Below are 25,209 nucleotides of genomic sequence, written 5' to 3'. Positions count from 1 at the left end.
CAAATATTCAGTTAAGTGTGCAAGAACAGTTGTTGTGTTTCCTAGTAGAAATTCTGAAATTATATGGGCAAAACCAAGGGAAATATCAAAGAAAAGAGTTCATGCTCCTCCACAGCTGAACCCACACCTTATCTCAGGTCACCACCTCTAAGCTCAGAAGGAACTGCTTTAGTCTTCAGCTCAACCCTAATCCCATGATTTCTGTGCTGCCAGCTCCTGGTTTGCTTTTGAAGAATCAGTCAGGAGCCTTCCAACTTGATTTCACTTCATTCCAATATTTAAATGCACGGAGGGTGGGGGATTTAAAATGGGGGTAACCATTCTCCATGAAAAATTTTAAAATTTTTACAGTTTGAATCCAAAATAAATGCAGATTTCCCCCCTCCAAGGCTTTCCTACATAACATTAATATTAATCTCAGAGTAACTCTTACACACAACACTCATTCTCAGGTTCCTGAACTGAACAACCAGAGGAACAAGCACACAAAAAAACCTCTCCATGCAGGCAGCCCAAGGCTCTAGAAAATTCCCTGAGAGCTTCTGGGGTCAATGTGTCGCTGTTTCCTTACTCACCCCTCCCTGATGCACATGAAAAAAAAATTGCTCCCATATGAAAGCATGAACAGCAGATGCACAGAAATTTAAACAGACTTCATCTGCAGAAGGACTGTCCAAGGAAGAATGGTCTGATTCATACAACCTAACCATGACTAAAGCCACTGTTTGTGCTTTCAAAATGTGCTGAGGTATTGGCAGCCATCTCAGGTCTTTGTAGTGTGCCAACAGCTTATAGATTTGGAGACCAACAGAAATCTTTCAAAACTCAATGCCATTCCAGAGGAAGGCCTCAACATTTGAACTCTGCAACGTTCACTAGAAATACTTAAAAGAAAACACAGATTTGTCAAAAAACTAAGCTATTTTTCTGAGGTGCAGCTGGTTATGCAGAAGCAGAGAGATGTTTCTTCCTGCCCCCTCATTCAAATTAAGCAGCAGTACCTGAGTGACTACACTACTCAAATTTTTGCAGGTCAAAGATCTGTCAGGTTTGCAGAAAACACCTGAATTCAAGCACTCACCATGTTGTTTGAATGTCCTGACTGCCACTGTACAGTTTATGGGGTTGGGGAGTGGGAGAAAAGAGCAAAATTCCCTTTCGGAAATAGAAGGAGTGGGGGGGGGGAAGGAAAGAAAAGAAAAAAAGTCATTTCTTTTGTGACTTCCCTCTGTAGCAGAACCTCTGTGACACCATGCCAGACCATGTGTTGTTCAGCAAACCCCTGGAGCAGAAGGGCAACTTTCCCATCAGTAGGGCAGTTCCTGGGAAGTCAGCGAGGCTGAGACTGCCCCAAGGTGCTTCCCAGGCAGCAGCAAGATGCACAAGAGAGATCCCATCACCACCAGCCTCCTTCTACCAAACATGTTCCCACAGTGTTCCCCAGGATGCAGCAGATCTTGTTTTGCTGCTGTGACGCACGTTACTTTTGTTACACACAGATGGTGGTTTAAACAGCATCTTTTCCCCAGAAAACATTCACACTGTCCCAAATTTTCTCTGACCACCTCCTCTGAAACACAAACAAAGTCTCTCTTCCAGGAGAGCTGGGCTTGCATCTGCTCATCTCCAGAGATCCTGTTAAACCTTACCACTCCTTCCCCCCCCCCTCTCCTTCCAGAACGGAGCTGATTGAAGAACAAAAGAGAATTTCAAGGTGAATAAAAGCCCTGTGTTAAGCATGAGGTTATACACAGGGGTTGCAGTATCACAGCAGCCTTGGAAATGTCCATGAATCCCCAAAGCTTTGATTTCAGCATTAAGTAATGCTGGCCTGAACACTCATCCGGAAATGTGCACCGCACAGAATTTTTTATGGATAACTTTTCTCTTTTCAAAAGGTTCAACTTCTCCCTTCAGGTCGGGAGCCTGAAAAAAATTGCCAAGAACATCGGATTCACTATCGGGGTCAGTCCAGCAATACATCTCCTTCAGCACCCTGCCTGACAGATGAGGTGAGCCAGCACCAGCTGCTCCAGTGGTGCATCTGAAACTCTGCAGTAGGTGCTTACGGAATAACCTTGGGGAGGGCAGGTTTCTTGCTCACCTCATCCTAACCCCTATCATTTAGCTGTTGGCTTCCCCCTAGAAGTACCCAGCACCCAGAAGGAGCACACACACACACACACACCCCTTTTTAAATTATCCTGATGTTGTCATTAACCTTATATATCTCTACCATGCTCAATCCTCCTGTAAATACAAATGCCAACTGCTTATTTACATGTCAGGGGCAGAATATTCACAGCATTTATTAAACACTTGATGTTTATATTCCATCAGGCCTCCCAGTCCAAGTCTGACCACGCTTTGCACAGAGTGAGAGACAGCGTCTGCTCAAGCAGGAATAAACTGTCCTGCCTGAACTGCTGAGCCTGTCGAGAAAAGAGGAATATTTGGGGCAAAATTAGCTGTGGGGTTTGTCCCAGAACAAAGAACTGGTCAAGAACAGCACTTCCCACACTACCTAAACCAGCAACATTTTTGCACACTTTTGTGGCCACCTCACCACAGTCTTTGGGACCATGAAGGAAACCAGTTTCCCAGCCTTAGGGCAGCTGGTGTGTGCAAGAGCCTCCCAGTCCATGCAGTAACCTCAAGGCAGGGAAAACTAGGATAAAATTATGGACAACTGGCAAACCAAAATGGCTGAAGACACTGGGAATATTTTTCTGAAGAAAGCTGGTCCCAAAAGGAATCAGACACGACCAGTATATCAAGAAACTCCTGTGCATACACATCTGTGCGCATCTGGATCTGTGGACCTACAGGTATTTATGTGCCCTGGCTTTCTCAACCAGGTGAAAACTGTCCAAGCAAAACTTCAGCATGTTTTTCTCTGCTGTCGTTTGCATGTTAATGCTGATGAAAAAAATTTCACTGCTTTCCTCCTCCTCAGGAAAGAGTTAGAACAAGGGGATTTCTCTTGCCTGGTGTAACACTGTCAGTTATCTTCCATTTATCTGCAAAGTTCCTAACAAACACTTCTAGTGGGTTTTGAGCAAGCTCTTTTTATTTCATCTGCCTTTCGTTCCTTCCCCAAAGAGGAGGTAAAAATAAAACTATTTTCACTTTCTTTCCAAAACAGGTAAGATTTTCCTTTGCTGGCTGGATGCTCCCCCACTCCGTTTAGCACTTTTTTCCACTGCTGGGAAGATCCATCTTTCAGCAGAGCTACTTTTCCTGGTTTACATGGAAAGTATATACTGAAAAAGGCAACAAGCACTGATAAGAACAGTTGGGACCAAAAAGGATCTATCAGCAATACAGCATTTATATTGCAGCAACATAGTGGGGACTGAGGAAAAATCAGGTCCTTTCCCTAGGCCAGGAACTTATATTAATAATAATAATAATACTAATAAAAATAAATACAAGGAAACAAAACAGTGAAGCCCATTCTGATGTGCAAGCAGTCAGTATTTCCAGAGTAGGATATTTGTTATTATTTTTTTGGTGCAAAAGAGGCTTCCTAAGGATTCACTCAGATCTCCTAAATGCCTTGTTATTTCAAGGAGCAAACACCTTGGAACATCCTGCTCCAAGTCTTCTTACCCTGAGCATAAGAGGTTGAGCCCTGGATCACAATAAGTCCTGGAAAGTACAGACAGGGACCAGCTACAATAAGCTCAAGTCACCTTTCTCTTCATAAGCAAACAAATCAACAGCCCTTAGAGCTTTGTTTACTTCAAACCTTTGTTTGAGGGTTTAACCTTACTCGCCCTCCAGAGAGCCCCAATTTCAGCCAAATTTGACTCTGCACAGAAAACAAGGGAAATATGTTTGGGGAAAGAAATAAATGAGTTTCTTCAGGATCTGAACACACAAAAGAGCCTGCAAGGAGACACCATCACCTTTTCTCACAGCTCTAAAACTCCATCACGTCCCAGAGGCAGGAGCGAAGCAGCAGCTCTGAACAGCTCCAGTGTGTTTGCAGATGCTCAACCAGCTGAAACACTTCATGATCACAACACAGCAAACACCGTGCTCACTGCCATCAAAACTGGAGGCTTGAGAGCTGAGAGGACAAGTCTGCCTTGGAATCTCCAAGGCCTAGAATGGATTTCAGCGTGGCTGTACAATTTTCTCCTCGCCTCCCACCTCCTTCCTATGTCCCTGAACAACAAGAGCTGTTTTCCCTTTAATCTGCAATGCCACCTTGTGGCTACAAACAACGAGAGCATTGAGAAGACATCAGCATTGAAAACCAAATTCTAGGTCACTTTGACCAGAGATAGAAGCACAACATCTGCAAGAGAAACATCTGATGCAGGGGCACAAATGGCATCGGTGGATTCCTGTGTTTCCTCGAGGCTGGTGTTCAGTCTGGGTGGGTTTCAGTGACCCAAATCCACAGTGGTAAAAGCACAGGCAGCTTCTGGCACAGCTCCAGTGATGGCTAATTCCATTACATAGAACCACAGAATGGTTTGGGTTGGAAGGGACCTTAGAGATGTTCTTGTTCCACCCCCTGCCATGGGCAAGGACACCTTCCACTATCCCAAGTTGTTCCAAGAGCTCTGTCCAAACTGGCCTTGGACACTTCCAGGGATGGGGCAGCCACAGCTTCTCTGGGCAACCTGTGCCCTGGCCTACCCACCCTCATAGCCAAGAATTTCTTCCCAATATTCAACCTAAATCTCTTCTCTGTCAATGGGGAGCCATCCTCCCTTGTCCTATCACTCCAGGCCCTTGGAAGTCTTCCTCCATCTTTCCTGTAGGCTCTCTTCAAGTCTTAGAAGGCCTCAATCAGGTCACCCCAAAGCTTCTCTTTTCCAGGCTGAACAATCCCAACTCTCCCAGCCTTTCCTCCCAGCAGAGCTGCTCCATCCCTCTGATCCTCTTGGTGCCTCCTCTGGCCTCTCTCCAGGAGCTCCATGTCCTTGCTGTGCTGTTCCTCAGGGTTGGAGACAGCTCTGCAGGGGGGTCTCACCTGAGGGGGCAGAATCACCTCCCTTGCCTCCTGCCCAAGGATATCCCTCTAACAATTAGAGCCACAGCTTTTAACTGTGTCTGTCCCATCAGCCCAGTTGGACTCTTCCTCCCTCAACTGTCTCTGAAGGCAGCCTCATTTTTTAGGAACTTGTGCCTTTTTTAATGGCTCCTTCAATCCCAAACTGAGTGAAACATCCACCATCTTCACGTTCCTGCATTTTGCTGGGAGGTGCTCTGAGGTCCCTGTGCACTGACAGACCTGCCTTAATACAAAGTTGGGCACTGCTAACCTGTCGCAGCATCCAGTATCTAAAAGCTGAGCACAATTCAGCAGTTTTCTTCTGAAGGCCTCAAAGGCATATTTTGAAATAATTTAGCATGTCTCAAAGTTGCCTTTTGAGCAGACAAGTATTCTTCCCCTCTCACGGCTGGCAGGCCAAGGCACACAAATACTAAACCCTTCTGGGTAGGGAGTAGCTGCCCTGCTATGCACAAAAATTATTGTATTTTTAAGCTTTAAAATATGATTCTCTCAGGAAAATTAGGAGCAGCTGTCCCTCCCTGGGACAGGCTGGCTTCTCACAAATATTTGGCATTTGTAATACTCTTGTCCTTTGACCACTGGGCCTGGTTTGCAATTAGGCCTGATTGTAAGACTGAATAACCAGGCTATTGCTCAGGATTGCTGGGGCACAAGAGGCAGCACGAGGCTGAATTCAGCAAGAGTGCAAGTCAGGGCATTTGTAGAAGCTGGATGGAGGAGCTCACACCTCGGCGTCATCCCTGATCCCTAATCCAACAGTGGCTTCATTCCCTATTCCTTACATCCTGGGGAGCTGTTGGCACCTCTAAAGAAGCTGGTACAGACAACTTTTATTAACACATAAACATCTACTCTCTCAAGGCACCTTCACCCACTGTCAGCAAGGCAAGCACAGAACAACCAGAAAGGGGGTCCTTCTCTTCTGGGGAGAATTCAGCATGTTATCTGTGGGACTGAGGATGAAGAAATCTCCATTTCTGGTTCTGCTGGAAACTCCATGGACTTCTTTTAAGTGACAGCACTAAATACTGGCCCAGATTTATCCCATCTTCCTTTATACACTTCCTGAAGCCTTTAAGTAGAAAGTCCAGGAGGCAAAGCCCAGGGTAAGCCTTCTAGATCCCTACTCTAATCAATAAAGAGACAATGGCCCTCCTGAAAGTAATTAAGATCTTAGACAGACTAAGACAATGTTTCTGTAACTTATGATGTCACTGAGACGCTGCCAAAGCCCAAACTGAAATCTCAACACATAAATCTGCTGCTGCTCCTCTGTCCACAAGACCTATTGCTGCCCTGCACAAGGAAGTTAGATGGCTTTGATGAGATTTTTGGCACGGTCTTCTTATCCCTGTCAGATTGTAGGTGTTTGAGAAAGGTTGTTGGACTACTTGTTCATGTACTTTTTCCAAAATCGATGTTGAGTTGGTGGCTCTCTAGCTCCCTAACTCCTTTCTTCTTTTTTTAGGAACAGTCACTGTGCTAGTCTTTTCACAGGCTTCTGATTGTCTCCTTTGCAAGTTAACCCCACTTGCAGTACTGAAATACCATCTTTTTTTTTTTTTTCTTTTCTTTTTTTTTTTTTTGTAAGTGTTCTAAAATTAAATTCATATTTCCAACCCGTTTGAAAACACCTAAATTACCCAGGTCTGCCCTAACCCATTTTCCCACATCCAGCTTGGGACCGTAGTGCTTTTATAACTAGTCCTAATTACAGAAATCATCTAATTAGCGTTGAACTTCATATGACAAAAAAGACATTAAACAATTATCTTTGGTGCTGATGTGTTGATGTGTTCCTTTCCCTGCTGTACAGCAGAGCAGCCTCCTGTAATGGAGATGTAGAACCGTAGCCACTCGCTGCCAATGGCTCTTAAATGTTGTATCTTTATTTAGTTCTTTGGCCTTTCTGATTCTGTCTGTGCTCCCTCCACACTTCTGTTCTCGTTCTGGGAGCCTGACCCAGTTTCCTCTTATTGCATATTTCTTTCTTGCATTTGAGGTCAGCGATGAGCTCATGATTAAACCCGTTTAGTCCCCTACTATACTTTCTGAATGGGATGGTTTGAACTCGTGGCCTTAAGGCTCCCTAAGGCTCTGCCAGCTTTCCTTAACTCACTTTTCCCTCAGCTCACCCTCTCAGGAGTTATTTTCTCCCGGCTTTTACAGATTATCTGTTACCTTGCTTTCCTAAAAGCTACTTATTTAAGTTTTGCTGTGATTTTTTTTTTTTCTCACCATTTAAACACACCCATTTTCCCTTTACCACCTTCACAAATGGCATGTAATCAATAAGCACATTTATTTACATGGAATACATGCTTAATAAAATGCAGCAAGGAGGAGGAGTGAAAGAACAGTGGTAAAGGAGCAGTAAGAGGTGATTCTGGGGACACCTGAGCCCTTCAGCTCACCAATACATGGTACTGTAAAGGTGCAGGATTTGACAAAACCAATTTTTAAGCAGCACACACAGAACAGCTTCAAACTGACACCACATCCTGCTTTGGCCAGAGGAGATCCTTCCACAAAGAAGGAATCATTCCTGCCTCTAACTCAGTCACTGTGATTTTGAACACTGGTATTTGAAACAAATTGTGCAAGCACAGAGAGGGGAAACAAAAACCCTAAAGTAATTGATGTAATTAATCAATTTACCAGTGTTACTCCTGCTGAGCATCTGAACAAATGGAGGTGCAGGGAATGTTAACAATGCACACAGTGCACATTTAAATCAGAGAATCCCAGAATGGTTTGGGTTGGAAGGGAACTTGGAATTCCTACAGTTTCAATCCCTGCCATGGGCAGGGACACCTTCCACCAGCCCAGGTTGCTCCAAGCCCTGTCCAACCTGGCCTAGAACATTTCCAGGGATGGGGCAGCCACAGCTTCTCTGGGCAACCTGTGCCAGGGCCTCCCCACCCTCATAGCCAAGAATTCCTTCCCAATATCCCATCTAACCCTGCCCTCTGGCAGTGGGAAGCCCCAATTTTGGTGGGACCCTCCCTGAGGATCCAACCTCACAGTTTAGGCAGTGTGTGCACCACCAAACTGAGAGATTTACCATCTTCTTAAAATACACTTCACTGGCTTAATGGTTCAGAGGGAAAAGATCACAGAAGCAGCAAGAGCAACTGTTTTTTCTCACTTATTCTGTGATTAAGCCTGGATGCCAAACCCTGGACAAACAAATGAGTTATTTGGATAAAGAAAAAATGGAGAGCCACTCAAGTTGGCTCAATTGCAGCTGCTGTCAATGGAGCATCGAAGAAGTGCATCTGGGGCTGTACACAAAAAGTCTCTGCACTTTACAGTCACTGAACGTCCTGTAGCCTCCCCAAAGAGGTCAAGATGAGATCGACAAATAAAGGCCATTCCAGCAAATGAGAGTATTTACTTTTTCCCAATGTGGGTTTTTTAAGTGCTGGATCGAGCTTGTAAACTCTCTCATGCCGAGTGCTCTTATTTATGCAGAGTTTGATTGGTCTCAGCCTCCCAGAGACACCTGAAGGGGATGCTGAGATAAGCCAGCCTTGGATTCCTGCTGCATCCCTCACAGCAAAACACGGAGCAGAACGAGGCATTAATTTGGAAACCTTCAGGAGAACGAAGCAGAATAGATTCACTTGTCAGTAATGTCCATACTGATTAATATAAATGCACGTGGCAGCCAATATCAGAGCGTGCTATGTGGATTTATTTACATAATTATTTGAGAACTTGCCCTCCCCTCCTTGACTTTGATGCTTGGTACATATTTATTTACACAGCACTGCACTGCCAAACAAGCCAAATGTTTTCCAGAAAGACATCAGAAGAATTACAATTGTTTGAGCAGTGGTTATTTCAGGATGATAAAAAACAAACTCGACTCAAATCCATTTAGCAACTGAAGTGCTTTCCTTAGATGACAAACAATTCTGCTGCTGTCCTTGCCTCGGTCACTGACCTTGAGTGGTTCTGAAGTCCCCAAGGCAGCTGAGGAAAGAGCTCTTGTAGGTACAGCTCAGGCTGAAAACAATTGGCACTCAGAAATGTGGGAGCAAGGTGGGGATAGAGCCCAAATATCTACAGGAGTTATGGACAGGAGAGACCAGGAGAGACATTTTGAGAGAAGTTCTGTCATATTACAAGGGAGTAGAGGAGATGAAAGTTGAATGACTTGTAAGAATCTGCATTGTTACCACAAGTCATCTGCAGATCCTCTGGACCTAACCAGGTGCTCCAAAGCCTGATTTCTATCAGTACATATATATATATATATATGAAAAATACCCCACAAGGTACCAGTGGGCACTCCCATTACACCAACAGACATCACACTAATCATTTTTGCTTCTTGGCACCTTAACAAATCAGACCACAAGTGTCACCTGCTGATGAGGGGACATGCTGCACATTGCCCTTGATGCATCCTCATTACAGCCCCTGATGGGATGGTAGAAACTCTGATGGCTCATGGCACCACTTTCACAGCACATCAAGCCTAAACCCACCTTTGCCCACTAACAATCCAACAGGGCTCAGCCCTGACCAGTGTCAACACACCCCTGTTGCATTCCTGACATGACAGTGAGAGTTGCACCCAGCCAGTAATCACTTGATATTTCATTATTTTTTATAACCTTTCTCCTTACTTTGCTGAAATTAAATATATATATATATTAATAAAAAGTGTTCTCCCACAAGTTAAATCAAATATAGGGAAAAAAGTTAACTAAACTTTCCAGAACTTCCCAAGGTATCAGTTGGAGTTTTTGGCAGGGCAGACTCTGGTTTTACATTCATCTGGACACAACATGTTTTTTTTTTCCAGATCCTAATGGAGCAGCAGAGTTACTCAGCACACAAACAATGCCTGTTGTTTTGGAGCTGATTTCTCAGCCTATTCTGTGTATTCCTGTTTACAAACAGTGGCTGCAGCATGAAGACAATCTGCAGGCAACTTGACTGCACCCACTGAACTCCTCTCCCTGCATGTGGGCAACCCCCAAGGGATTTTCCATGTTCACACCGAACCTCTGGAGCAGCAGAGTCACAAAATGGGTCAGGTTAGAAGGGATCACAGTGGGGCATCTGGTGCCACCCCCCTGTTAAAAGCAGGGTTATCCCAGAGCACATGGCACAGGATTGTGTCCAGATGGTTCTGGAATATCTGCAGTGAGGGAAACTCCACCCCATCTCTGGTCTCTGTTCAGTCACTGCCCAGCAAAGAAGTTCTTCATCATGTTCAGGTGGGACATCCTGGGCACCCCCTTTGCCTCTTGTCCCATTGCTGGGCACCCCAAGCAGAGTCTGATCCATCTTCTTGAAACTCTTGAGGCAACAGAAACTGAACCCAGAAAACCCCAAACGAGGAGGTTTTTTTTTTTTTTCCTACTAAGAGGAGTAGGGGAGGTAACATTGCAAAGCTTTTAATCATTATAACAATTGTCATAATAAGATGAGATGGTGGCAGATGCTTCAAACATGTTCCTCAGTTTATATTGTGGAGCATATTGCGTGACCCTTGAGGTGCTCCTGGGGGGAAAAGGCAACCAAGCAGGAGACATCAAGACATCCAACCTATAAAGACATCAAGAAACAGGGAACAAAGGTATATCTATTTGCACAGGCTTGAAGTTTTACAGCTTGAAGTTTTTACATCTTTTTACAGCGGCAGGAAGGATGAAAAACTGGGGAAAGAAGAAGAGTTTCCTCCTCTTTTCAAATCTGTGAGGCAAAAGGTACTGCAATGAATTGCCCATTAAACATCCATCCAGTGTTGTTCCAAATGTCACGATATGACAGTGTTTCCTCAGGATCACGGGCCCAGAGCTGCACCTTCAGCTCAGATGAGAACAGAAGTGCTCAAAAGCTGAGTGTGAAAAATCAGCCAAAATCACGATGTTTTGCCTGGCTCAGGAGAGGGATCAGATTCGTGTAAAATTATAGTTCAAATTGGTTTCCACCCAAGATCATAAATCCACCTAGGTTTGCCAATAGGATTCTGACTGTCAGCAAATCCTTTCTCTTGGCAACGTGAGATAATTTCAAGAGCTTCAGAGGAAAACTCTGAGGGTTTGCTTGAGCCATTGGTCTTTGGGGGAGAGAAGGGGGTGAGGAGGGCCAAGGACACCCCTGAGAACAGTGAACACCCCAATAATCTCCCCACACTGGCAATACAACAGCAGGAAGACGATCCCTGGGCATCTTTTCTCCTGTGCAGCATAAACTCCTGCCAGACAGACAGTCTGGGTACCAAAGTCCTTCAGCATTTATACTGAGGCTTCTCCTACCTCTGCTTCACCACTGGCACAGCACCTGTGCAGGTTCTGCAGGTAAATCAGCACCTGACTCCCAGTGAAATTAGAAAACCACATTTTTAAATCTCTCTGAGATCCTGTGAGTATAAATCATGGACTCATTTAGGTTGGAAGAGACCTCCAAGATCATCAAGTCCAAGAGTGAACCCAACACCACTGTAATCATCACCAAAGTGCGTCTCCAAGGGCCACATCCCCAGTCCTGGGACACTTCTTGGGTCAGCAACTCCACTGCTGTCCTGAGCAATGTCCTGTTCCAATGCCACTGAGGAAGGTGGTGGAATAAAATCCCATCCCTAAATCCCACCAAGTGACTTTCATCCTCAGAAAAATTCACCTTCTCCACTCCAACACAGACCTGATGCACTCAGCCAGTGACACAGGCCAGGCCCTCAGCAAGGGAAACACAGATGGGGCCAATGGGGAGACAATGGTGTTTTGGAATGAAGGGATGCTTAAACAAAAAAAAAAAAAAAAAAAATCACTTCTCAGAGCTGCAGGGATTTACTCCTTTGCCTGCAGTGTGTGGAGGCTCGGGGAAGCAGCATTCACAGTAGTATTCTTTCCTGATAAGTGCAAAAGGGCCCTCTCATATTTCTCCTTCTTTCTGCAGTTTAATACACGGGGGCTGAGGCTGTGAGCATGACCTCAGCTGTCTTCCAATGCTCCCACCCTGGGGAAGCCCCACACTTATCATTTAAGCAAGTATTAAGTCTGCACACAGCTCTGTGCATTGAGGAAAATCCCAGCACACATTTCTCCTCTTCCACCCAATGCAGAACGAGGATTGATTTTGCTCCAAGCAAGGAGGAGCATTTGGAATATAATGAAGTTGGAAAGGGTGGAGTGGGAGTACAAAGAGATGAGTCCAAGCTCAGCATGACAAATGGTATACAGGACCACTTGGTTTTATTATCCACTATCAAATATCCCCAACTTAAACAGCAGAGCTAATAAGCATGCCAATGTATATATTTACATTGCCTGAAATGTGCACAACCCTGTGCAAAAATTAGAGTGCAACTGTTATGATCAAGCCATTAGAGAAAACAAAATCAATCCAGAGCAGAAACCAGCTTTGCTAACGAGTTCCCTGCTTTGCTGCCTCCCCTTCCCTCAGAAACTTTTCAGCAGAGAGCAGCTTTTCTGACCTCAGAATGAAGGAACTTCCACAGGAAACCTTAAGAACTAATTATAGTGATAGTTCATCTACTTAAAACAGAAATAAAACAGAAATACAGAGCATGGATCAGCATCAGGGGTGAGAAGGAAGTCATTTCTCTTTGCATTAAGAGAGACTCTGTGGAGTATTTCAGCAGTGGACATGTCCTACCTGCCTCCTTTCTGCATCCCAGAGTGATTCCTCTCTTGCTTTTAGCTCTGAGCAGAAAAGGTTTCCTGGATTTCTTCCACCCCCGTGCCCAAATCTGACCAAAAAAGTTGAAATTGCAGAAAGTTTCTATGGAGCAAAAAGCTAATGAGGAAAGGGATAAAAAGCAGTTTGGGTAAAGTGGAATGCTCTCCTTTTAAAGTTTAAAGATATCCTGTTTTGCTTTAGATCGTTTTTACTTGATGTCTCTTTCTCTATATTTAGCTTAATTTCAGCTATTATATAATTTAGAATTCTTTGTTGTTGGATAAAAGAATATCTATAAAAAAACAGAGCCCTTCTCATGAGAAATTTGGAAAAATCCCGATGATTCCTGTCCATGAAGATATTAATATTTTTACTGAAAATTTTCCAAGCCAGCTCTGCCTCTTTAGGCAGAGGGAGAGCTCTTCCTAGGCTGGGTTTTGCAGCCTCCGTGACCTTTCAGTTCTCGCTAGCTTTTATTTGCAATAAGTTATTCAAACAGTGGAAATCAGTGGCTTATCAATAAAACGCTCTTAAAAAGGGTTTTTAGGGGCCTGCAGGTCTGGAGACCTGCACCAGACATTTTGGGAAGCTCCAGCCAGCAAGCACTTCCCTGGACAAGGCTCTGGAGAGCCAATCCCATGAGGAGCAGCTTGTGGGGCTCAGCCTGGAGAAAAGGAGGCTCAGGGGGGACCTTCTGGCTCTGCAACTCCCTGACAGGAGGGGGAAGCTGGGGAGTGGTCGGGCTCTGGTCCCAGGGAACAAGGGACAAGAGGAGAGGGAACGGCTTCAAGCTGTGCCAGGAGAGGGTCAGATTGGACATCAGGTGGAATTTCTTCCTGGGAAGGGTGGTCAGGCACTGGAAGGGGCTGCCCTGGGGGGTGGTAGAGTCCCCATCCCTGGAGATGTTCAAGAAACCACTGCATGTGGCACTCAGTGACATCACAGAACGCCCTGAGCTGGAAGGGACCCACAAGGATCATCAAAGTCCAGCTCCTGGTCCCCCACAGGACACCCCAATAATCCCACCATGTGCCTGAGGGCATTGTCCAAACACTTCTTGAGCTCTGGCAGCACCCTTGGTGCTGTCATGCCACGGTCTGGTGGTTGCCCAAAGGTTGGACTCCCCGTTCTTGGAGGTCTTTTCCAACCTGAATGTTTCTGTGATTCTGATTTCTCCTGTTTCTGTCCTGGGAGGATGACAACCAGCCTTGCTGCAGGATGTTGCCAGGTTGTCTGTCTCCTGACAAGGATGTTGCATCCTTCAGAAAACAGACCCTGCTCTCTGCTTGACAGAGCAGCACAGGGGACAGAAACAGCCTGACAGGGCAGAGAGAAGAGAATGAACAATTTTCAAGGTAAGGCCAGTAAAGGAAACCTCTTCTGGATTCAGAAGACAGTTTAAACAAAGAAGCAAGTGCTTGACAAAGAGACCTTGGAAGCTCCTGTCTGATTACAGCTTGAACAACACAACTGAAGACATCCTGGACAGATTCTTGGCAGACAGAAATGGGCATTCACTAATTTACATCTCCTGAGGATCCACTTCTCCTCTACTATCATGCCAGCCAGCTTATATATAAATCTAACATAAAGAATACATTTCCATGGCATTTTTATCTGGAAGGACCCCCATGGAACATCTTTAGCGTTTTGCCATCAAAACGTCGTTGCACAAAGGTCAAGAGCAGCAGCTCCTCAGGCACAGCAAAATGGATTAAGTTTATCACATGCCCTGGAAATTGCACCTGGTACAAACACAGTTCATGCCTTCTGGAACTCAGCTGGTACATTGGAACTAGGTCTGACATTTGTAAAGACCCTTCTGCAACGTAGAGGTAGAATTTTGATTTTACACATTTTCCAAGGTAACTCCCACCATCCAACCTCTCTGCTGATAAAGCAAGAAACCACAAAGGGAAATTGTTTTGCTGCTCAGCAACTCCTGCTCCCCTCATCCCATCCATAGCTCATGCTGCAAACATCCCCCGTCCAAGTTCTCCACTGGCCATGGTTCAGACTCATGTGCAAGCTCTGCAAAACAACACACATTTTCTCCTGGCTCCATCTCTATGCCAGCAGATGTTTAAGCTGAGATTTTCAAGATGCAGAAGGACTTCTGGGTATGCAATCCCTCATGTCAAAATCCCTTGCTTCCTAAAGCAAGCCTTTGAGCCCTGGAATCACATACTGTCCAAAAGAAAAAAAAAAAAAAAAAGAGGTATCCAGTGCATTTTAAGGACAAGGTGTTTTTATCTGAAGCACTAAATCATCTTTTCTCAGCAGTGAATTACTAAAACTGTTACTGAGCAGTTCCTGAAATGAAGCAGAGGCCTGACCCCCACAGAACATGAATTCAGGCCAATGAGGTCGACTAAGAATCATTTGCACCCTTTGCATTCTCACAGCTCATTAGGAAATGCTGTTAAAAGAACCCTACAATGTGTCAGTAAACGGTACAGGAATTCAGGCTAAAAAGGAATATTAGGTCACTTGATCTGACCATTATCCTAGATGAGTTCAATTGCTAGAAAAGGGTCTTTGCTGCTGCAATCAGAGGTGCACTGAGAAGGGCTACCAGCCCTCCTGCCAGTATTTTCTACCAGTCACTTAAAATCTTTCCACTCTTTCATTTTATTTAACTTCACGGGTCATTTCCATCTATTCTCCAAGTTTATCTAACAAGCAGCTGTCCCTATTTCTGATATATCAACATGAAAATATAAAATCAAGCAAAATTATTTAGCATAACAATAAACAGAAGTAGAAAGAGATGATGATTTATACTTGGCACAGTGTTTCTATAGAAGTGCTTAGGTCTATTTTTCATCAGATTAAAAAGCATTCAGTGTCTGCAAAACCAGTTACAATTCTGTTTTCAGTAGATGCATAAACCTAAACAACATTAGACAACGTTTGGTTCACATTTTTTGGCATTTCCTTTAGGATTTTTTCATGGATTTTAAGGTAAGGAGCAAACTAGCCATTAAACCATCCATTCTGAACAGCCATCATTTGTCTCTTGCACCAGATTTTGGCCACAAGTAATTTCTTGAGAGCTGGTTTAGGGCAGAAAGAAAATGTCCTGATATAACCTGAGTGCAGAAATCATTTAGGTAAGTGCAGCAGTAGTCTGAAAATTTAACCTTCTCCCAAATATCTGAAAGTCTGGCATTGCAAGGACCTGACTGCAAGATTCTTTGAGATATTGCAAATATGGTTTCCTAAATTATGTTTTCACACCAAACTGAGTTCCTACTGGTGATATATCTAACTCAAAAGAACTGGCACTAATAGCCCCCACTTTGATCCAGCTTAGCCCTTATTACAGCTTTCTATCTATAAAGTATTTATAGAGTTAAGTTCTAATAAATGTTTAATTACTGCTTAAAATTAAGCTAAACCAGTTATTTCACAGCTCTCAGCTGCTATTAATATTCATACCAGAGCTTTGTGATTAATGCATACAGGGTTTTTATGACCTTTAATTCAAATTCTGAATCACTGTTTGATTTGGCCATTGTTAACATATTTTTTTGTTGGCTACTCACAGATTGTTTTACAGTTTTGAAAGCATTTGAAAACTGGTTCTCTGTGCAGAACAACTCTATTTAATTAGTCTTCTTTTAAGAATGTAGTCTGCCTAAACTCTGAAGTGTCTGAAAGGCAACAAGGGACAATGATTGTTATTGCATAACATTTCTTTCAGCCCAGTCCTAGAAATCAATCTGATCAGGATTTTCATGATGCTAAGTGCTGTATAAACACATAATAAATGAAAGCCCACCTCACAAAGAGCACATCTCCTGAAAATAGGACAAACACTTAATGTCTGCTGAGATAGCTCTGCCTTGGGCTGGTCTTGGCAGAGGCAAAGGACTGGTATTAAATTTGACTCCAACCAGAAATGATACATAGAACACTGGTTTATAAATATGCTGATACCTTAAATTGTCTTGCTGTCAGAGCAGTGAGTGGACAGTTTATAGAGAATAAATGAAACAAAATGCCTTTCTTAAGAAGAATAACCCAGTCATCACACTCAAATCTTATTGCATTGAAGAGTCACAGCAAAGAACACACTGGGCTAAGCCAGCAGGATCAATACATTGAATACTATGTATTTTGTATACAAACATATATGTAAGTACATAACTGTGCATAAATAGTGGTTCTTAATAGATGCCTCTCTAGCCCCAAGTGCTGTATGGCCCCTCTTCAAGGATCTGGCAAAGATCCTTTAGACAAATATTGCCCATGTGCTCACCACAGCAACATCCCACCACCCACAAATCCCGGGTTTGCCCTGGCCAGGACCTGTCTGAGGGCCTGGAGTGACAGCACAAGGGCAATGGCTTCACACAGAGTAGGATTTGATGGGATATTGGGAAGAAATTCTTCCCTGTGGGGATAGTGGGGAGGTTCTGGCACAGGTTGCCCAGAGAAGCTGTGGCTGTCCCATCCCTGGAAGTGTCCAAGGCCAGGCTGGAGCAAACTGGGCGAGTGGAAGGTGTCCCTGCCCATGGCAGTGGTTTGAATTGGATGATCTTTAAGATCCCTTCCAACCCAAACCATTCCATGATTCTATGACTTTCGGGATTTTGATCCTTTCTTCTTTATACTACATTACAACCTGCTAGTTATGTAAGGAAATAAGTGATCCTTTCCAAGTAGCTCTTGGTTGCTGGGTTGTTTTTGTTGTTTTTTTTCCAAGAGAGAATGCAGATGTCAATATCTATATGAAAAATAACCTAATGCAACACAAAGCAGTGCACTTGCAGGAACAGCGTAGGAGGAACTGTGAGAAACTATGTCACCACATTGCTCTCTGGTTTTGGGCAGTTCCAAGTTCCCCTCCCAATTTTTGTTTCAATTCTAAGCATTTTAAGACTCTCAACATTAGATGAAAACAATACTCAGCATACCAAAGGCCAGATTCCCATCTGGGACTTAATGATACTGTAATAATCATCTTAATACTGAGAGATATTTTAACACAGAAACTCAGCACGATGGATCTTTCCCCATTCCTGGAGGTACCAGGGCTTACAGATAAGAGAAACATGGGAATTTAACTCTTCAAATGTCTCATTAAAGGAGTAATTTATAGTCTCTCATTAGAGAAAGTGATTTTTTGTTTCAAATTGTTGTGCATGAGGAAAAGCCAACTATGAGCAAGGGAATTATGGAGGGTTATGTTTGCTCCTTTATCCACCAGCTCCGAGTGGGATTAAGTTGCCTTGATACAGATTCAAATTTAATTTCAGAAGAATGCATCGTATTTCTCTGAGCAATAACAATCTGTAAAAAAATAAATTATAATAAGCAAAAAGGATATAAAAATATGATATCAGATATGACTTGTCTCCACTTCAGCTGAATGACTTTATTGTTGGTTAAAAAAAAGAAGTGAATTATTCCTCTATCCACTGAACTTCTGACTGATACATTTCCATCACTGATGCAAATGGATGGAGCTCTGGGTGAGTCCATCTGCCTCCCTTCTTGGAAAATGCTGAGGTTTTGATCAGCACTACAATGACAGCAAGTTTGCTGGTGCTATTTATTCAATCATCAAGTCAAATATTCCCTCCATAGCCATAAATCTGACCAGATTCTGTGAAAAACACTTGACTAGTTTAGCAGATGATTGGCACTTTTCACCACTACTAAAAAAAATAATTTAAGGAAAAAAAAACGTATTGCCACAGTAATTATACTTTTTGTTTGCTACTGTTTAAGAGAATAATGACGCTACTTCATGTTTAGAAATATTCGTATTATTCTTTCCCAGCATTTGTTCAGGCTTGGACTTAATTCATGATACAGTTCAGCAGCCTCGAAGAACTGCAACTAAAACAATTTACATTTGAAATGGCCCTGTTTGAAGTATCTGCGGCGTGTCCTTGGGTCCTGCTTCCTCAAGTTGAAAATGACACTGGAGATTGATTTTGGATGGTGCTTTTTTAAGTTCACTTGAGGACAAGATTTATTCCTGATTGTTCCTACCACAAACCCCTTTGCTCCAGGAGCTACCTGAGTGGAACTTGTCTGTCCTGCAGAAAATGCAGCTCCATAACTGTTCTCTGCTGAAGGGTTTTAGTTTAAGCCAAGTAATTCATGTTTTAATTTTCCCTTCTCAGTTATGGCCTCGAGCTTTTGGACACAGTTTCAATTCCTACCAACAGCTCAAACTGTGCCCATCACAAGTGTGGTTGTTTCAGCAAGAGAATTGCTGTGGAATTCAGTAAATTAGGATTAATTTCTTTTGCCTAAGAGAAGCAATAATTCCACCAGACAATGTCTCTAACTTACTTTTTCCCACCCCCGCGAACCATATGCCATGGAAAAAGCCAGTCAGTTCTAACAGCTCAAGTCCCCTCCTAAACTGGAATGCAATGACACAGATTTTGGTCCTGGATCCCACAATTCACAAGCAACATTCTCATATCACTGATGGCTTTTCTGTTTGATTCTCACATCACCGGTGGCTTTGTTTATTCTGAAACAGATAAAAACCAACAATGCACCAATCTTTCAGGATTCAAACCCATCCCTGCTGCAGGGTTGGACAAAGATTGTCCTTCTTGTCTGCACTGGTATAACAGATTGTTGTTTATTTTTCAACAAACATGTAGCATTCTCAGGGGGAAAAAAAATAATAAGAATTCTTAGTTCCCAGTATATTCAGGTTACTCCAGGTTATTGCAGAGTGAAGTTTGTATCATACCAGAGATTGGTGACATTATTTTCCAGATTAAACAGTTTTCTTATGAGTGATGGTGCTGGGTTGATGGTTGGACTTGATGATCTTAAAGGTCTTTTCCAAGCTTAGTGATTCTAAAACCCTTTTCCAAACACAAACCTTTCATTTTCTGGAAAAATTGCTGACAGTGCCGAATGTTTTTCAATGGGAAGAACTGCAGCTTCAATTCCCTGAAGTCAAAGGGCAAATCTCTGTAAAGGTTTCAATGATGCTCATTTTGGGTTGTTTTTGCTTTTACCTGTTTTGACTCCTCCTTGGGTTCTGTGGCAAGTGTGGTACAAGATCCACACACCAGTTGGGATCACTGCTGAGAGGTGCTGAAGGGTCTGCACAAGTGGGTGCACAGAAGATAAGAACTGACCTCCAAGAACAGGTGTGAACATGCAGGAATGTGTAGAAAAGAGAAGACTCTACATCCAACTCTCACACCCCTCTGAAGTCAATTGGTGGGTCGAGACACTTGAAAGCTTTACACAAGACAGAAACACAAGATGGCCTGGGCTGGAAGGGAGCTTAAAGATCATCCAGTCCCAACCCCCTGCCATGGGCAGGGACACCTTTCACTAGATTAGATTGCTCCAAACCCCATCCAACCTGGCCTTAGACACTTCCAGGGATCCAGAGGCAGCCACAGCTTCTCTGGGCAACCTGTGCCAGGGCCTGCCCACCCTCCCAGGGAAGGATTTCTTCCTAATCTCTAATCTGAATGTACTCTATCAGTATGAAGCCAATTCCTCCTGTCCTGTCACTACAGCTCCTTGTAAACAGTCCCTTTGCATCTTTCTTGTTGGGCCCTTTCAGGCACTGGCAGGCTGCAATTAGGTCACCCCAAAGCCTTCCCTTCTCCAGGATGAAGAATCCCAATTCTCTCAGCCTTTCTTCACAGGAAAGATGCTCCAGTCCTCTGATCACCTTGGTGTCCCCTCCTCTGAAGGTACTGGGTGCTGGATAGGAGCCACATCTATGATCAGTATATCCACTAAAAAGCAATGATATTCCAGTCTGTCTGCCAGAGAGAGCAGGAGCCTCAGGTTAGGAACCCCCAGTATAAAATTTCCCATCACACATGAAAACAGTGCAGCTCTCAGCACACAGCACTCAAAATGCAAGTTTTGGTGTGTTTTACTAAAGCATGTGAAGAAAGAAAGCTACTGTGAGAACTGCTGGTCAGCTCAGAGAGTCCCAGGAGCTCTGGAGACACAGGCTGGCAGGAGCCAAGTGCTCTTGCACATCGCTGGATCAGCAGCACACCCAGCCCGACGGCCCCTGGCCCTTCCACAGGACAATTGCTCAGCAAAACAGGGCACAATTCGTGAGGGGAATGGGAATATTTCAGCTGACAACACCCTCCAGAGCTGAGAAACCAGACTGGGTTTAACCAGCCTAGGCAAGGCTGCCTGGCTCCTGCTGCCCCTGACCCTGGGGATGCTTCAGCCCCTCACGTGGGAGCAGATGCAGCAGCTCAGGCAGCAGGGAGGGTAAAAGCCCAAAGAGCAAAGGCACGTGGCCTGACAGGGTACAGAATGCCTGTCTGGCTCTCTCCAACAAAGCCCCTCAAAGCTTTACCCCCTTCTCCTGAGGAAATAGAGGGGCTGGCATTACCAGCATTACCCCAGAACTGCTGCTTCCCTGGGCTCTGCGTTGTTGGCTCAGGGAGAATTCATCATGAACAAAGTATCCAAAAGGAACAAACCCTCCTGGTGCTCCAAACAGGACTGCTCTCCCTCTCGCTGCTTTGTGCTCTCCTCCTCCCTTTCTTACTTTCAGAAACACAGAATATGTATTTTTAATAACGCAGATTTCCAAAGAACTGAGCATGCAACATTTCTTCCCTCCTCCCCCCCCCCCCCCCCCCCCCCCCGGGGAACACAGCAACACGAAGGAGGACGCCTTTGAAATCCATCTGCCAGGAGAGGCAAATCAGAGTTACATTGACCATAAAACGCTGCAATTATATCCTGGGGCTGAGCATTAGTGCTCACCTGAGCAGTCTGGGCACAGCAGGGATGGCGTGACTGCAGGAAAAAACCCACTTCTGCAGCAAACTGCGCTCGGGGGCCACAGAGCCATGAATGTTTCATCTCCCCCCCCGACCCTGCAGGAGAAGGAACCACACGTAGGAGCTCCGGGCTGGAATCGCGCTGTGCATCTGTAAATGAGCAGCACGTTCAAACCCTCTCCTGCTCCAGAGGGATCCACAGCAAACCAGAGTAGGAAAATAGCAAGGAAATGTGCTGTTGTTGAGCCCCTAAGCTTAGGGGATGGTTTCAGTGCCGAGAGGGATGCCAAAGAAATAAATTTCATCTTGCAATCTAAAGCTTGACCTGGAGCTTATTAAGGTCAGTGGAAAACCTTCCACTGATCCCCCCTTTGAATTTTGGTCCAGGCACACAAAGTTTCAACTGTCCTCGCTATCATTTATTTTTGCCATTGCACCTTAGTGTATATAACTGAAACTGAAACTTTTCAGGTTCTTGTGACCTTCCTCTCCTAAAATCCCAGGGTGTTTTGGTAGGAAAAAAAACCGCTTCCAGGTTTTCCAAGTCTGTCTGACTGTAGGAAAAACAGAGAGCTGAAACTTTTACCCAGGATAAAACCAAGAAAACTAAGAAAAAAAGTAGACATTAATACTAAAATTCCCCATTCTTTAACAAAAAAACAGGGGGGAAAAAAACCCCAACCAACAAACCCAAAGAAAATAAACCAATATTTTTCTCTGGTATTTGGCAAAGCAATTTGTTTCAAAGGTTCTCCTAAAGCATTTTCATGCTTTGACACTTCATACTATAGATATTGGCTCAGTGCTTCGATTCCAGAAAAATAGACTAAAACACCTTTTAGCACATCATTAATCCTGATCAGAAAAGGACAAATTAGACAAGTTTCTGAAGAAGACTCCAGTAAACAAACTGAAAAGCTTCACTCAGTCGAGATTTCAGCCACTTGGGTACCAAGTCAGAAAACACAGCACTTGTTTGGCTTAAAAATAAATAAATATTTTTCTTTAGAAAAGAAAAATCAGATAAGTAGATACAGTCTGTGCAAAATTCAACCCTAAATTTGAAGAGGCAGGAAGTAGGAAATGGGTGGGAAGAGATAGATAATTCTATACAAACAAAAATATATGTCAAGTAGCCAGAAAAAAGTTCTGAGCTCAGAGAGGACCAGAGGGCCAGATCCTCAGCAGAGATAAATCAGCCCAATCCCATCAAAATCAAGGGAGACACAGCTCTTTGCACCAGCTGCCAATCTCATCCACCAGCCAGACTCTCAGCCCAACTTGTATTTTGGGTCCTACGAAAAATTTCCTCTTGGAGTATAAAGCCTGTATTTATCCACTGGCCTTAGAAAGTATGCACAGCTGTGACATAAGTAACCCCTGCTCTGTTTTTAAATGTATGCAAACATAAAAACGAAGAAGAAAAACGACATTAAAATAATGTTAAGGATTTGGCTCGGGGCCATCCAAGCTAGGACATTCCAAGTTAGAGCTGAAACGACATCCTTAACCTTAAGTCACCCCATTGTGCCTGGGTATTGCAGCTGCTGAAAGGGGAAAATCAGAGCGGTTACGGTCTGGCGTGTGAATGAGAGCTGAGGGACTCTTAAATCCAGGATTATTTGGCTGCCGCACACCACGCACTGCATCCACGTGCTAGCAATCCTTATGCAATCTTTGCTGGGAGAGGGGAGGGGGGGAAAAAAAAAATACATATACCCCTCAGGCTGCAGTTGAGAAAGGAAAAAAAGGTCACTTTTTTAATTAAGGCGAGATCTGTGGCTGTGTTTGGGGAAGGTGCGAGGAGCAGCAACCACGAACCCAGAGCACCCGTGATCGATGCACGGACAGGGAACCTCTGTGCACCACAGGTTGCAGCAGGTGAATCCTTCCCCATTCCATTATTTTTCAGCCCAGAACTTTTCAGAAAAGGGTCTTTCTGACAAAAAAAAAAACAAACCAAAACAAAAAAACCCAAAACAAAACAAAACAAAAAACCAACAAAAAAAAGGACAAAGACGTTTCCCAGCAATCTTTTTCATTCAGGGTTTCAATGCACCAAGGCCAAATTTCCTGGAAGTCAAAACTGCTTTTTGTTTCCAAAAGGAACATTGAGGCATTGGACACACTGGGGATCTAGTTGAACTGGAGTTTTCTTTTCTAGGCAGTTACTAAGTTGAGCACAGATTCCTTCTCCTTCCTCCCTCCTTTATTTTTTTTACTAGTTCATCGCTTCTATCTCTCTCTACTCCCAAAATGGCAAAAATAGGGACTGAGAATCAAAAAAGTAAGACTATAAGAAACCAAGGTCTACCAAAACAGAAATCCTTTAAGTCCCAACTTAGTCAGTGTCTCAAGAGCGTTGGGAGCTGTAGGTAAAACCAAGTGTAAAGAACCTCTCATACATGTGCATCTGCATGCAAATAAAGAGCAATACATAAATATTTACGGTTTAGCCTAATATTTGCTTGACTTAAGCAATAAACAACTGAGGCAAAGCTGATCAAGATGGACTTTCTATTTCTAACAAATCCAGATAGTCCTTGACTTAAAATAGTGGTTGATTTGTCAGGATCAAAGGTTACCAAGGCTCTCTCCAGCCCTGGTCTTCTGCAGTTCTCTGACTTGCCACACATACACACATACCTGTGGGTTTAGCACATCCAGAAAGTTGCAATAGGTGGCACTGGAATAGGTTTCCCAGAGAAGCTGTGGCTGCTCTGTCCCTGCAAGTGTCCAAGGCCACGTTGGACAGGGCTTGGAGCAGCCTGGGCTAGTGGAAGGTGTCCCTGCCCATGGCAGGGGGTTGGAACGAGAGAAACCGAGATGAAATTTAAAGCCCCAACCCAAACTATTCCATGAGTCTGAAATTCGAGTCACCTACAGAATATAGAAAGACCAGGTATCTCTCTGTCCTGCAAGGAACAAACCATGGTTTAAAACCTCTTTCCAGTGATCCCATGACACAGCTCTGGTGATCTCTGCAGTGAGAGTGACAGTCAAATGGAACCAAAATCTTCAAAGACATGTTCAGGGTCACCTGTCAGGCTGCACATTCACTGAGGACTAGCTTGTTCATTAGGAAGATTTATGCAGATCCCCTCCATCTTCTCACTATTCTCCCTTCCCTGTCTATCTCCCTGAGAACACTTCATTTCAATACAAAGGTAGTGAAATGGCACAAGGATGGATTGCAATAATAATTTAATCACAAAAAATAAGCTCTGTTGGAAAATACTGATGAGTGGCCATATTTAACAGCCTGGCTATTATGCTTGATTAAAGTAGAGTGCAAAAGTATTAATTAATTGGGCTAGTTACATAGACAGCTTTATGTCCTGCAGCAATTCATGTAATAACAAATTGATTTTTAGCTAAGCAAGGCACTGCAGGCTGAAGAAAAGGAGGAATTAGAAATAGTGTCTGAATGTATTAAGTAGTTCAAGTCTGAAGTTATAATGTATGTGTGGCATAAAATGCTGGGGAGAAACACAGAGAACAGTTCCTTCAGTGGGAGAATGAAAGCAAATTCATTTAGTGCCCTTTGACTGTTTAAATTCCTCCATTTCACATTCACGTGATTTCACTCTTGCCAATACTCCAGTACTGGACAGACTTCAATATTAAACCCCCTAAAATAAATTTACAATACAGCGACAAGTTAAAGAAGCTTTTCTATGGAAATGCCTCCAGCTGAAATAAGGGACATCTGGATTTCAGTCCTACCAGAGAACTGCACAACCCGAGTCA

This window comes from Empidonax traillii, unplaced genomic scaffold (genome assembly GCF_003031625.1).
Source record: "Empidonax traillii isolate 1590-97213 ecotype Southwest subspecies unplaced genomic scaffold, ASM303162v1 scaffold510:size820377, whole genome shotgun sequence".
NCBI classification, from domain to species: Eukaryota; Metazoa; Chordata; class Aves; order Passeriformes; family Tyrannidae; genus Empidonax; species Empidonax traillii.
The sequence above is the reverse complement of the archived record's forward strand: the minus strand, read 5'-3'. Positions refer to the sequence as shown.